Source organism: Rhinolophus sinicus, chromosome 3, assembly GCF_057876585.1.
Source record: "Rhinolophus sinicus isolate RSI-liver-muscle chromosome 3, RSI-T2T, whole genome shotgun sequence".
Lineage (NCBI taxonomy): Eukaryota > Metazoa > Chordata > Mammalia > Chiroptera > Rhinolophidae > Rhinolophus > Rhinolophus sinicus.
This window is the reverse complement of record NC_142503.1, coordinates 24,066,140-24,078,174: the sequence shown is the minus strand read 5'-3', so window position 1 is coordinate 24,078,174 and position 12,035 is coordinate 24,066,140. Positions and strand designations below refer to the sequence as shown.

The following is a 12,035-nucleotide window of genomic DNA, read 5'->3' as shown; positions in this document are numbered from 1 at the left end:
AGCCTGGTGTGTGTGTGTGTGTGTGTGTGTGTGTGTGTGTGTGTGTGTGTATACTCTTGTGGTTTGCTCTAAAACAATTTCTATGTTGTTTTATTTATATAAATGGTAAACATTCATATTATTTAAATGACTTTGAACAAAACCATATGGAATAAATAATTAAGCTACTCCTCTGGGAGCATGTGTTAGTAGGAGCCGGGGGAAATCCAGGGAAGGCTTCCTGGAAGAGAAGGTATCTGAACTAATAAGGACTTGAACTAAGTGATGATATCCCACCCAAAGAACAATTCTAGAAGAACTATACAGTGATGGTCCTCTTTACACAATAAAGTCACTTGGAGAACTATAAAGAAACTTCAATTCCCAAGCCCCATTTCAGACCAATTAATTGAAGAATTCTGGGCGGGTGGAAGGTGGAGCCTGGGAACTGTCCCATGCAGCGTAATTAATCGGAATGGAAGGCTAGAAGTTAGAAGTGCACAAGTTGGTGTCTCATGCAGAAGCATCCCTGAACCCTAGGCCCCACCCACCACATCTAGCCCTTAAGCACAAATCTCTAGTCAATTCATTAGGTAACTTGCTCTCCTGGAAACCATTATTATATCAACAGAAGAAAAGCATCTCTTCCCAACACCGCCCCCAGACATGCAATTCCAACAGTGGTTTAAGGAAATGATCAAGTTGGTAAAATCTTATTTTTCTTAGAGAATAACTTAATTTTAAAGAAAGTTTTTAAATTTTTGTTTTAATTTTTTTTTTTTAAAGAAATGTTCAAAAATTTCTTACAAACCAGTCCAATCAAAACCCAGGTAAACTTAAAGCTGCTGAAATTCACACACAGAAATCCCAACTCACACAAACCCAAGTCTTCTGGAAAGTCTTGTCTCAAACAGAGCCTTGAGCCTGGGGCTTCTGATCTTTCAACTCAAGAACTGTTCCATTTTTACCACAAGTTTTTTCCATAAACATTCAATTCTGAGGGATTAGGTGACCACAGGCTGAAACATACTGAGATGATGGTTTGTTGCAGCTTATACCACAGCTGACCCAACCCCAGCTGGTATTAGCAGAGGGGTGGGTCCAGGTCACTGTCCCTATCTAGGCATGTGTCATATGGGGCACTGAGATCAATTCTGGGAACACAAAAGGGCGGAGGGGAGGGCAACCAGGATGGTGAAGGGTTTAAAAGAATTGGGCACATGAGAAGAACTGGGACACCTGGGCCATGCTCAGGTGCCCTCCGGAAACCATCTGAAGAATGTCATTCTCTATTGCTCTGTGTAGTGCAATGAGGACCACTGGTGGACCTCTCAGGAGGCAGACGTCTGCTCAATAGCTTGGACCATCTGAGCATGGAATGTTCAGGTGGCAGCTGATGGCCACCTTCCAGGGATGCTGGAGAGGGGGTTCCCACCCTGGGTGCCAAGTTACACAGTGTTCCCTCTACATGCCTTCTAGCTCAGAGAGCCTCAAGTCACTTAGCTCCCCTCCTGAAAGCTGAGCAGCTCCCCTCTGAAAGGGAAAGTTTTTGTGGTTGAAACCCTGTCAGGCGCATCTTCTCTCTGACTTCCCATCTGTGAAGCCACGTTCTCCTGAGTGACTTTTGCTGGGAACCTCACAGAGTCCCACCCCAACTCTTACTGCTCTTAAAGGTGAAAGAGTCAGCTGTGAGGAAAACAAGACTGGATCAAAAAACAAATACAAACCAACCAAACAAAAACTCTTTCCCTGCTAATAGAGTTGTTTCCTGGCTAGGGAGCCTGAAAGTGTAGAGTCACAAAGAGGGATGGGGGCATTGCCGGTTCCCTACTTTATTCTGCTACTGGGCTCATCCTGCCTGGCCACCATGACCCTGAGCTATTCTAGCCACAAGACTATTTCCCAATCAGACTTTGAACTCCTTGTCATCTCCTTGTCCCTTGTCAGGGACCCTGTCGTCTTCATTTTGATAAACTCAGGTCCTAGAAAAGTTGCTGGTCCATAAAAATCCTCAACAAATGCTTACTGAATGAAATTGTAATGGAAAAGTAGACATTGTCTAGGACAGTAAGACTTTTATAATATATTTTATTTTTTGGATGTATCAATTTTTTTCAATTATAGCTGACATTCAGTATTATTTTATATTAATTTCAGGTGTACAGTGTAGTGGTTAGGCATTTACGTAATTTATGAAGCAATTCTCCCAATAAGTCTAGTACCCACATGGTACCATATATAGTTATTACAATATTATTGACTATATTCCCTATGCTGTACTTTACATCCCCCTGACTGTTTTGTAACTAACTACCAATTAATTCCTTCACTTTTTTCACCCAGCCCCATAACCCCTGTCCTATCTGGCAACCATCAGTTTGTTCTCTGTATCTATGAGTCTGTTTCTGTTTTGTTCGTTTATTTTGTTCTTTAGATTCTACAGATAAGTGAAATCACATGGTGTTTGTCTTTCTCTGTCTGACTTATTTCACTTAGCATAATACCCTGAAGGCGCATCCATGTTGTCACAAATGGCAAGATTTCATTTTTTTTTAATGGCCGAATAATATTCCATTGGATATATGTACCACTTCTTTATCCAATTATCTATCGATAGGCACTTAGGTTGCTTCCATATCTTGGCTATTGTAAATAGTGCTGCAATGAACATAGAGGTGCATATTTCTTTTTGAATTAGTGTTTTGGAATTCTTTGGATAAATATTCAGAATTGGAATCACTGGGTCATAAGGTAGTTTGTAATTTTTTGAGGAACCTCCAAAGCGTTTTCCACAGTGACTGTACCAATTTGCAATCCCACCAACAATGCACTAGGGTTCCTTTTTCTTCATATCCTCGCCAACACTTGTTGTTTGTTGATTTATTAATGATAGCCATTCTGACAAGTGTAAGGTGATATTTCATTGTGGTTTTAATTTGCATTTCTCTCAAGATTAATGATGTTAGGCATCTTTTCATATGTCTATCGGCCATGTGTATGTCCTCTTTGGAGAAATGTCTGTTCAGGTCCTCTGCCCATTTTTAAATTGGATTGTTTGTTGTTTTGGTGTTGAGTTGCATGAGTTCTTTACTACATCAAACTTTTTAGTTTGATGTAGTCCCATTTATTTTTTCTTTTGTTTCCCTTGCCCAAGGACACAGACCAGAAAAAAATATTGCTGAGAGCAATGTCAGAGAGTTTACTGCCTATGTTTTCTTCTAGGAGTTTTTCGGTTGGGCTCTTACATTTTAGTCTTTAACCCATTTTGAGCTTATTCTTGTATATGATGTAACAAAGTGGTCTAGTTTCATTTTCTGCATGTATCTGTCCAGTTTTCCCAACACCATTTATTGAAGAAACTGTCTTTATCTCATTGCATATTCTTGCTTCCTTTGTTATTGACCATAAAGTGTGGCTTTATTTCTGGTCTCTCTGTTCTGTTCTATTGATCTATGTGTCTGTTTTTATGCCAGTACCATGCTGTTTTGATTACTATGGCCTTGTATTATAGTTTCATATCAGGTAGAATAATACGTCCAGCTTTGTTCTTCTTTCTCAAGATTGCTTTTTATATTCAGGGTCTTTTGTGGTTCCATATACATTTTAGGATTATTTGTTCTACTTGTGTGAAAAATGCCATTGGTATTTTGATATGGATTGCACTGAATCCATAAATTGCTTTGGGTAGTATGGACATTAACAATATTAATTCTTCTTGTCCATGAGTACAGTAAGCTCTTCCATTTATTTGTATCTTCTTCAGTTTCTTTCTTCAGTGTCTTATAATTTTCTGAGTACAGGTCTTTTATCTCCTTGGTTAAATTTATTCCAATTTTTTTATGCAATTGTAAATGGGATTGTTTCCTTAATTTCTCTTTCTATAGTTCATTATTGCTGTATAAAATGCAAGTGATTTCTGAGTATTAATTTTGTATCTTGCTACTTTACTGAATTCATTTATCAGTCCTAATAGCTTTTTGGTGGAATCACTCTCTATATAATATCACGTGATCTGCAAATAATGACAGGTTTACTTCTTCTTTTCCAATTTGGATGCCTTTTATCTTTTTTTCTTGCCTGATTGCTAGGGCTAGGACTTCCAATATTATGTTGAGTAGAGTGGTGAAAGTTAACATCCTTGTCTTGTTCCTGATCTTAAGGAAAACACGTTTAGTTTTTCCCTGTTGAGTATAATGTTAAGTGGGTTTGTTGTGTTGAAGTATGTTCCCCCTGTTCCTACTTTGCTAAGTATTTTTATAATAAATGGATTTTGTCAAATCTTTTTCTGTATCTATTGAACAAACCTTGCATCCTAGGAAAAATTACACCTGATCATGGTGTATGATCTTTTTAATGTATTTACTGTATTTGGTTTGCTAATATTTTGTTGAGGATTTTTGCATCTATGTTCACCAAGGATATCAGCCTATAATTTTCTTTCTCTTTCTTTCTTCCTTCCTTCCTTGCTTGCTTGCCTTCCTACCTTCCTTCCTTTCCTCCTTCCCTCCCTCCCTCCCTCCCTCCCTCCCTCCCTCCCTCCCTCCCTCCCTCCCTCCCTCCCTCCTTCCCTCCGTCCCTCCCTCCCTCCCTCCTTTCCTTCCTTCTTTCTTTTTTGTAATATTGTTGCCTGGTTTTGAATCAGGGTAATGGTGGCCTCGTATAGGATGGAAGCCTTCCCTCCTCTTGAATTTTTTTTGGAATTATTTAAGAAAGATAGGTGTTAGTTCTTCTTTGAATATTTAAAATTCACCTGTGAAGCCATTCAGTCCAGGACTTTTGTTTGTTGGGAGGTTTTTGATTACTGATTCAATTTTGTTAGTAGTAACCTATCTGTTCAGATTTTCTGTTTGTTCTTGATTCAGTCTTGGAAGAGTATATTTTCCTAGAAATTTATCCATTTCTTCCTGCTCACCCAATATGTTGGCAAATAACTGTTTATAACATTTTCTTATAATCCTTTGTATTTCTGTGGTGTCAATTGTCACTTCTCTTTCATTTCTGATTTTATTTATTTGGATCTTTTTTTTTTTTTTCTTGATGAGTCTGGTTAAAGGTTTATAAATTGTGTTAATATTTTGAATCTTTTCAAAGAACCAGCTCTTGGTTTCATTGATCATTTTTAGTGTTCTTTTTCCCCCCCCAGCTTTATTTTGTTTATTTCTGCTCTGATCTTTATTATTTCCTTCCTTCTATTCACTTTGGGCCCCATTGTTTTTTTTTAAAAAAATTTCTTTAGATGTAAGGTTAGATTGTTTATTTGAGATTTTTCTTGTTTCTTATGGTAGGACTGCATTGCTATGAATTTCCCTCTTAGAACTGCTTTTACTGTGTCCCACAGATTTTGAGTTACTGTCTTTTCACTTTGATTTGTCTCAAGGTATCTTGATTTTTTTCATCATTGCCAACCCATTCATTGTTTAGTAGCATGTTATTTATCCTCCAGGTGTTTGTGTGTTTTTCATTTATTTTCTTGTAATTGATTTCTAGTTTCTTATCATTGTGGTCAAAGCAGATGTTTGATATGATTTCAAATTTTAAATTTATTGAGACTTGTTTTGTGGCCTAACGTGATATTCCCTAGAAAATATTCCACGTGCACTTGAAAAGAATGTCTATTTTGCTGCTTTGAGGTGAAATGTTCTAAAAATATCAATCAAACCTATTTGGTCTAATGCGTCAAGTAAGGCTGCTGTTTCTGTGTTGATTTTCTGTAAGGAAGATCTATCCATTGTGATGTCAATGGGATGTTAAAATCCTCTATTATGACTGTATTACTGTTGATCTCTCCCTTTATGTCCATCAATATTTGTTTTACATATTTAGGTGCTCCTACATTGTGTGCATAAATGTTTACAAGGTTTACATCCTGTTTGATTGATTCCGTTGTTGTTATGAAATGTCCTTCTTTGTCTCTTACAATAGCCTGTGTTTTAAAGTCTCTTTTGTTTGATGTAACATTGCTACCCAAGCTTTTAGTTTGTTTTCATTTGCATGAAATATCTTTTTTCATCCCTTTACTTTCAGTCGGTGTGTGTCTTTAGATCTGAAGTGGGTCTCCTGTAGACAGCATCTGTTTACTGTGTTTCCCCCAAAATAGGACCTAGCTGGGCAATCAGCTCTAATACGTCTTTTGGAGCAAAAATTAACATAAGACCCCGTATTATATTATATTATATTATATTATATTATATTATATTATATTACATTATATTATATGACTTGGTCTTATAGTAAAATAAGACCGGGTCTTTTATTAATTTTTGCTCCAAAAGATGCATTAGAACTGATGGTCTGGCTAGGTCTTATTTTCAGGGAAACATGGTAGGTTTTGTTTTTTATCCATTCAGCTACTCTATGTCTTTTGTTGGGAGCATTAATCCATTTACATTTAAAGTGATTATTGAGAGGTATGTATACTAGTTATTTCCATTTCATTATTCATATTTTTCCCCTTCTTCTTAAAGAAGTCCCTTTAACATTTCTTGTAATACTGATTTAGTGGTGATGAGCTTCTTTAGCCTTTGCTTGTCTGAAAAGCTCTTTATCTCTCTTTCAGTTTTAAATGACAGACTTGTTGGGTAGAGTAGTCTTGTTGCAGGTCCTTGGATTTCATCACTTTGACTATTTCATGCCAATCCCTTCTGGCCTGCAAACTTTCTGTTGAGAAATCAGCTGACAATCTTATCGGAGCTGCCTTGTAGGTAACTAACTGCTTTTCTCTTGCTGTTTTTAAGATGCTTTGGCATTTTAATTATGTTGTGTTTTTGTATGGAGCTGTTTGGGTTCATCTTGTTTGAGATTCTCTGTGCTTTCTGGACTTGTACGTCTATTTCTTTGCCAAGTTAGGGAAGTTTTCAGTCATTACTTCTTCAAATAGGTTATCAATCTCTTGCTCTCTCTCTCTTCTCCTTTTGGTACCCTTATGATGCCAATAATATTATGCTTGATGTTATCCAAGAGGTCCCTTAAACTATTCTCATTAAATTCTTTTTTTCTTTTCGCTGTTCCAATTGGATGTTTTCTACTACCTTGTCTACCAAATCACTGACTCCATCTTCTGCTTCATATAATCTGCTATTGATTCCTTCTAGTGTATTCTTCATTTCAGTTATCTTACTGCTGCTACTCTTATTGTCCATAGCTACTAATAATTGAGCAGATACTATGTGCCAGGTGTAAATGCACACAACAACCCCATACCATAGGTACCATTATCACCTTCATTTCACATAGAATGAAAGGGAGGCCCAAAGAAACTCCTCCCCACCAAGATAGTGACTTTTTCTTCTTCAATAAAATGTATGTGTGGGAGAAAGAGAATAAATCTACTGTCTCTTATCTTGTACATAAGTGTTTGTAGTATTTCAAATAGACCTCAGTTATACAGCAGAGCCATGGCAATGAATAGTTTAAACTACTAAAATTTTCTTAAGTGATTTTTGGCTCTCATTTTTGCAAATTCTTAACAAACCTTTCACATACTATGTGCCAGAATTAAGAATTGTCTCGCTCATTTTTTTGCCCTCTTCTGTTAAATGAAATAACAAAATTTGGGATCACTTTTATTGCAACTGCCATTTTTTTTTTTTAAGCCAAGGGCCATATTCTGAGGTCCTTTATTGTCTCTACTTGCATTTTCTCAGGCAAGAGAGCCCTTTGCTGGTGATTGCAGCTTGGTAGCTTCACTATAGTTAAGTCCCATATTCCACTGAATTCACTGGTCTATAAATTTGGAAGGAAGCCGCCTAAGGAATATATGACATTATGAAGCTTCTCACATGGAGGAGGGATTACAGGCAGGTGTTTTGTTTTGTTTGATATTCTGTTTTGTTGTGTGTGTGTGTGTGTGTGTGTGTGTGTGTGTGTTTCATTTTGGATGCAAAAAAAAAGAAAAGAAAGAAAGGAAAAAAAGAACTATTAAGAGTTTTCCAGGAACACATGGATTCCAAAGATCTCTTGTCATTGGAAATATTTAGGCAGAACCTGGACAATGACTTGGAAGGGATTTTGTAGGGATGGTTGGACTAGATTAGTGTTTCCCAAAATGGAGTAAATATAGTGGTTATTTATTTATTCTAGTGGTACAGAAACGCCTCCTTAATTTTAATTCACATGGTGAGAAAGTCACTCTTCTAAATTCTCTTTCAATCCTTTGGATTACAGGGAAGAAAAAGTCTTATTTTGGTGCTCATGTGTTATTTAACACTTTGCTAACTTTTTCACCCCGCCCCCGCCAACCCTTTTGAAATGAGTGAGCTAGTTTCAGGCACTCAGAGCCTTTGGCAGGCAACAGTATCAATCTAGACTTTCATTACCTTGTAATTTATTATCTCCTTCACAAGACAAGTAATAGGAGGTATCTATTTTCCATAATGATTTGAGGCATTGGAAGAAAAGTAGGTTGATTTAAAGAACATTTTCAGTAAATGATGGAAATACCATGATTCAAAAAATCAGATTTGGGATCATGTTCTTAAAATTAATTCAATTGTCTCTTTTTTTGCTGGGAGTACAGAGGACCATCCTTAGACCCTTATAGTTGAAACTGGAAATTGCTTACAGATATTGTATAATTTAAGGCATGTGAGGAAGCTTCCCCCTCCGCACCCAACACACATCTTGTACGCATGTATCCTCTGTGCCTAGCTCAGCTCTGACAGTAAGCGCTCAAAAACTAGTTATGAATGAATGAAGGAATGAATGAATGGATGAATGAATAAATGAATGTTAAAAGATAAACTTCATACATGTTATAATCCTACCTCCAGTGTGCCCTAGCATAGGCTCCAGACATTACTGCTACTTTTACTGTTGCTGTTGAGACCCCCTCACCGACCTTTTACTTACAATTTGCCCAATTCCACAGTGATTGCTTGTCAAAAGTGATCCTCCCCCCTTGCAAAAAACTGGAGATACAAAAGGTTTCCTCTCAGGAGATGGAGGAGTGTACACTTAGCATGAGAAAAGAAGAAAGCACAAATTTTCTGAAAAGATTCAGAAGTAAAGAGGAGGTGATAGCTATGACTACACACCACAGCTTGAAAAGGAGTTTAATTATTATCTAGTGAATTTAATCAGGCTAATCCAGCCAAAGAAACTCATATTTTGGGCAAGAAATATTTAGTTTGGCTGACTTTCCTGACCAAATCAATAGAAACTGGTGCCAGACCCCTATTTTATTGTGTGGTGTGTTGGCAGAGACATATTTTTCTTGTTCAAAGAAAAGGTACTTGAGTACAAAATCTAGCCATTAGGCTTTTTCCCAGCTTCTCTCTGGCAGCTTCTGGAATGCTAATGTACACCAAGGATGTTTGGGAAGAATGGAATGTCAAATTCAGGAAAAGGAGAACACGGCTTGCAGGGGCTTTAGAGCCACAACTCACAAACACGGTTGTTTCAAGGACAAAAACCTACCTTAGATATCTGAGAGTTTAAACGTGACTTTAGGACAGTTAAATGTACAGAGTCTCCTAAAACAAAGTGCCTAATACAACAAATGCAATAAGGGTTTTATCCATTTCAATTTCTGTCTGAACAGATCCTGGGACTTTCGAACCGAAGAGCATTAAGTTTGTCAAGCATTTTCCCATTGGGAAATGCTTTCTATGGAAACATACCCTCTGAGCTCTTCTTCCGGGGTTCCCGTCAGGTGCAGAAAAGACCAGCACAGCTATGACACAATGTGGAGACACCCAGAAGTTGGAGAGGAGAAGGTTTCCAATAGCTGTTGGTTTAGCAATAAATGTGGTGTTTGGTAGCTGACTCCACGTTAAACTAAACTTTGGCATGGAACGGTCGATAGTGAAATAAGGTAACCTATGAAACCCAGTGATAGCCTGATCAGCGCACAAGTTTATCAGTGCATTTCTTGTAAATTATTGCACTGACACTCAAACCTGAGTTCTAATTTTGGTAGCCTGAGGGTTGGACTGGACCTGCAGATGTGCTTTGTTTGGCTTGCAGTTTTTTGTCGTGTTAATTGTATCAACACAGTAAAATCTAGAGGTTCTTAAAATTTTTTGGATTTCTGGATTCTCTTGAAAAATGAGAAGACTTGGCCCTTGGTGACACATGGCTGGAGCTGATACTTTTAAGGTCACAATAGTCTCCTTGCCTCCCTTTGTCTACACTATTCTGCAGCTGGGTCACTTTCTACTTATCACACTTGTCCATGTTACTTCATCTGTCGAAGAGAAATATTTCTCTGTATCCATGACTTTATCAAAGTAGGAAAACAAACAGTAGCCTGAAATGGCAGTTTTATATATATATGTCACCTGCTTGGCCACTGGAGGCATTTGAGTTTGCTTTTCCATTCTAAAATAGTGGACCCCCACTTTGGTCCCTCCCTAGGCAACACATTCTTTAGTAACATCTTTCAACACACACAGGGATCCTCCAAGGCTGTGTGCAATTTGTAGAAGTAACCCCTCTCTCTCATTCTCACTGGATCATATCCTGCTGTGGTTTAGAATCATTGTACTTAAAACTCTGAAGGAAATTCTTATCGAATCAACCATTCATTCTAATTAGTCATAAGTACCTAAATTACTGTGTAGCTTGGAAATTACTGCTTTGAGACTAACACCTTAAAAAGATGCTTGGTAAACTAAATAATTATGCCCCTTGTCTTAACACAGTTCTGGAAAAGAGCTGACACTCTCTTAATGGTCCTAAGTGACAGCATTCCCAACTTGCAATTAGGTTACCTTTTAGAAGTTCATTCTATATTGGTTGCTTGCAGCTTATAATTCCTTTCTCTTTAACATTATTATAAATGATGATTTCTCCAAGGTTTACCCACAAGTTGCCTCTTAATCAGGCAAAAGGGATTGTGTCATAGTATTTTCTCCTGCATAATTACTCAGCGAAAGCTCTTATTCCTTCAGTAAAGTTGATGTATGAAGTATTAGGAAATTTCACTGCAAGGTAACTGCCCACTAGGATCACTACTAAGGGGAAGTAATATTTTCTCAAATTGTACCTAATGGGGGCTTTCCCCTTAGAAAGGGTAAAACAGTAGGTATTGAGCACAATGACCAGCAAGCAGAAACCTCTAAACACTGGGCCCACCCTTGAAGAGACAGGATAAAGGAACCCAGGACCCCTCAGCCTGTGTCCAGGACAACTGCGGGTACTCAATTCAGGCACCAGCCAGTAGGGATGGTGAAGGCGGACTCCTTGCTCCACTAAATATAAATGGCAGACATGAGTTCTGTCCTCTAGGTGCTTACTGCAAAGAAGGTGCTTCCCAGAGAAATGGCAGCACATGGATAATAAAATGAGGTTGTGCCCTCACCTCAGCATTGATCTAGCTTCCATAATAAGAACTGAGACTGACATGTTTCATGTTTACCCCTGGTCAGTGGTGGGCAGAACAGTTTCAAAAACAAGTGCGCCAAACCCTCCTGTCTGCATGATGGTTTTACGGGCAGTTCTTCCTTCAATGGGAGCTTCCTGCACATGCAATCACTTGTTTAAAGACCTGGGCAAGTGGAAGCCAGCAGAGCGCTATGGCTCGGAGGAAAAAATCTGACATAGTTTCTGTCCAAGTAATGTCCAGCCCCCCTAAGGCATGTGGTAGTTAGAATCTGGCCCCATGACTTTTGAGTTGTACTATGAAGTTTTAATTACACAGAGATCTTGAAAGGAGATAATAAATATCCCTGAGAACTCCCTGGGTGGGGAAAAGATGTGCAGAGCCAGTTCACATAGGTGGAGTGACTCGCCTAAGAGGGCACAGTGAGCCAAGGGTGGAACAGGGTCAGGAATACCTGAGTCCTGGGCTGTAGCTACAGACCCAGAAACCATCCTGCTGGGGCAGTGTCTATGGACTTTAGTTCTCCAAGTCAGAGATGTGCTGTGAGGAAAGAGAAGAGTGGGCAGGAAGGAATGTACACTAACATTTTCCTGCAACCTCTTGGCTCCATTTGTATTTACCAATCGCATATACCAACGACTCCAGCCAATTTCCCATGCAGGAGTAAATTGTTATCTCACTGCCATAGAAAACAGAGTCCTACCCAGCAAAGTTTCTACTTGTTGAAAATCCAAGT

The 12,035-nt window shown here is 38.3% G+C and overlaps 1 protein-coding gene across 1 annotated transcript in view; it reads right to left on the bottom strand.

The window, feature by feature from the left end:
* The window catches only part of SLC1A3 (solute carrier family 1 member 3), a 78,301-nt gene that overhangs the window by 44,724 nt on the left and 21,542 nt on the right, over window positions 1-12,035 (bottom strand). The gene's annotated exons all lie outside the window — the stretch shown is intronic.